Genomic DNA, 3654 nt, shown 5'->3' on the forward strand with positions numbered 1-3654 from the left:
AGCATGGAGCCATGGCCGGAGCCTCGCCCCGAGCCGCGGGCCGTGGGCCGACAAAGGTGAGCCGGGGTTCGAACGCCCGAGCGGTGGGCCTTGGGATCTGCTACGAGCCCAAAAAGGAAGTGCTTGACCCGAGTCCGATGACCCAAGGGAGGCAGGACGATAGTCTTGAGCCATGGCCGGAGCCTCGCCCTGAGCCTGACCCGTGAGCCACGAATCAAAAGCCGTGAGCCGCGGGCCGCGGGCCGTGGGCCACGAGACTCAAAAATGTTCTTGAAGGTATATATAAACAATACAAGTCATAAAAAAGACAATATGTTGCAAACAAAGGTGAGTTTTGGTCCATGGAAAAACTAGTATAACTTAACTCTCATTTGGGTGTCCCCTAGGGTCACAAGGGAAAAATCTCTTTATCTATTATAGGGGGAAGGTTATAGTTGAGGGTTGGGGCCCAAGGTGCCATCGACTGGGCATGTGGTAGGCATGGAGCCATGGCCGGAGCCTCGCCCCCGACCCGACCCGCGGGGCCGTGACCCCGCGGGCCGACCCGTGGGCCGAGGAAGGGAACGCTCGACTCGTGAGACGTGGGCATTGCTACGAGATCAAGAACGATATGCTTGGCCCGAGTGAGCCGGGGGATCTTGAAAAATCCACCCTTCTAATCTAATGATACACACGCACGCGCGCGCGCTAGGCGCTAAGGCGCTAAGGCACTTAAGCACTTAAGCACTTTAGCACTTAAGCACTTGAGCACCTTGAGCACCTGAGCACCTATATGGATGGTTATAATATAATGTGAGCTCTCAAGGTGCTGTGAAGGTTTTCGGGCCATGCGGTACGAAAGACGCTATGGCCCATGGGAAAGAAGGTGGTAGCATAGAGCCTCACCCCGAGCCGTGAGCCATGAGACCCCCCCCTTGTGATTATGGCTTGTAAGGGAGTTCATTGCAACGTGATCGAAAACATCATTCAAACTTAATATCAATGATTCTCATTACTATGGTTTGTAAGGGAGATTGTGGTATAGGAGCAATGTGGTAGCCTTGAGCCATGGCCGGAGCCTCGCCCCGAGCCCCGAGCCAAGAATGAGCCATGAGACCCCCCTAATGATTATGGCTTTTAAGGGAGTTCGTTGCAAGGTGATCAAAAACATCATTCAAACTTAATACCAATGATTCTCATTACTATGGTTTGTAAGGGAGATTGTGGTAAAGGAGTTCAATGTAAGTTGATAAAAAATACTCCCTTTTAGCCTCTTATATCATTCAAAAATTTATTTTTACCCATTTTTGAAAATAATATCAATGACTCTCACTCATAATATCTTTCCAACAAGCCTCCCATTTTTTCAAGATTTTTACAATTTTTTATCCATTTTTCACTATTTTTCACCAATTTAACGGAAAAAAAAAAAATAAAATATTTTTTTAATGAAATTAATATTTTTAACTAAACCAATCTATTTGTATATTTTTTCTCAAGTGTCTCCTAATTTTTCATGATCTATTGACACTTTTTACTATTTTTTATTATTTTTCCCTTTATTTCACCAATTTAACGGAAAAAAAAAAATAAAATACTTTTTTTAATGAAAAAAATTTTTTTAACTAAACCAATGTCTTTATATATATTTTCTCAAGTGTCTCCTAATTTTTCATGATTTATTGACACTATTTACTATTTTTTATTAATTTCGCGTTTTTCGGCCTTATTTAATTAAAATAAAATACTTACAAGTTTTTTTTTTTCAAAATTTCAGCTTCTAAAATTTCTTTAATATATGTTCCAACAATACAAGTCATAAAAATGACATTATGTTACAAATAAAGGTGAGTTTTGGTCCATGGAAAAACTAGTATAACTTAACTTGCATTTGGGTGTCCCCTAGGGTCACAAGGGAAAAATCTCTTTATCTATTATAGGGGGAAAGAGTTTGGGAGCCTTGGGCTGGCATGGCCAGCACCCCCTCGCCCAGGCATGGGCGTTATGCGTGTGAGGGGTGACTACCCTCCATCACGTTGAATGCCATCCCGTGGGCCATCGCCGGCGATCGGTTTTTTCCGGTGGCTGGTCGGCCCTACCAGACGATGAGTGGGCCCTTCCTAGTCAGCTTGGCCTACGGTGATTCGTCTGGGGGAACGTCCCTTCGGTTGCTCCCAATGCCCCTTTCGGTTGACGGTTGACGGTTGACGGTATGCTTGAGGCCTAAGGAAATGCTGCGTCTTGTGATCCCCGACTACCCGCTCAGGCGGCACGACGGGTTTTCTTGACGTGGTTCAGTACGCGGGCTGATTCGTGTTGGTGTGGGAATGTGTTTCCCCTTCGGTTGCTGGTCCCTTCGGTTGAGATACGCTTGATGCCTAAGGAAAGGTTACGGGCCACGGAAGGACGTGACTTAGTACGCGGGCTGATTCGTGTCAATGGTCCCTTCGGTTGCCGGTCCCTTCGGTTGAGATACGCTTGAGGCCTAAGGAAAGGTTGCGGGCCACGGAAGGACGTGACTTAGTACGCGGGCTGATTCGTGTCAATGGTCCCTTCGGTTGCTGGTCCCTTCGGTTGAGATACGCTTGAGGCCTAAGGAAAGGTTGCGGGCCACGTAAGGACGTGACTTAGTACGCGGGCTGATTCGTGTCGATGGTCCCTTCGGTTGAGATACGCTTGAGGCCTAAGGAAAGGTTGCGGGCCACGTAAGGACGTGACTTAGTACGCGGGCTGATTCGTGTCAATGGTCCCTTCGGTTGAGATACGCTTGAGGCCTAAGGAAAGGTTGCGGGCCACGTAAGGACGTGACTTAGTACGCGGGCTGATTCGTGTCGATGGTCCCTTCGGTTGCTGGTCCCTTCGGTTGAGATACGCTTGAGGCCTAAGGAAAGGTTGCTGAGCCCTTGAGAAAGTGCAAAACGTTGCGTCTCGTGATCCTTGATTGCTTCTTCGATGGCATGACGGGTGTTTGGGGCGTGACTTAGTAGTGCCTTTTCAGTTGGACTTGGCATCTTTGTCCCTTTCGGATGCTCGGTGGAGAACCTCGGTTCCATGGCTTGCATTGGCCAAGCTCAGGCGGTTAAGTTGAGATGTTGCGCCCCGTGAGCCCTATTGCTTCCTCGTGTGGCAAGACCGGCTGGGGCATGGTGCGGTATGCTGTCCCTATATTCGTTTCACGCTAAACGGTGCTTGCTTGGATTTCCTTGCTCATTCATTCGGGTACGATGTATTCGTATGGCTGTTGGTGGGGAAGATCCCGGCAAAGCGGTACGCTAGGCGTGTGAGTGGTAGTTGGTTTGTTTGGCTTGCGGGCTCCTTGCTTGTGCATCGAACCGCATGTCGGCATACCTCTTCAGTTCTTGCTCCAAGAGTGCATAGTGCCTTGGGCGAGTTGCGGTCTCCTGTGTTGGATGCCTATTGAAGGCAGTGCTGTCCCTTACGTTTGAGAATTCCTGCCTACGTCCCACTAGAGTTGTCGGCTGGACTTTGATGCTATGGTTGTCATTCCACCTTTCAAGGGCCAAAAGCATTGTTGGGTTGTGGATGATAGTCCATAGTGGTGCCTAGGGATGCAGAATGCTGTTTTGGGGATGGACGTGGACACGTTGCATGCCCAAATCAAGCGTTGTACGCTAAGCGTGAACGACTATCTAGTACGGGCTGACCATCTCATGC

This window comes from Amaranthus tricolor, chromosome 8, assembly GCF_026212465.1.
Source record: "Amaranthus tricolor cultivar Red isolate AtriRed21 chromosome 8, ASM2621246v1, whole genome shotgun sequence".
NCBI classification, from domain to species: domain Eukaryota; kingdom Viridiplantae; phylum Streptophyta; class Magnoliopsida; order Caryophyllales; family Amaranthaceae; genus Amaranthus; species Amaranthus tricolor.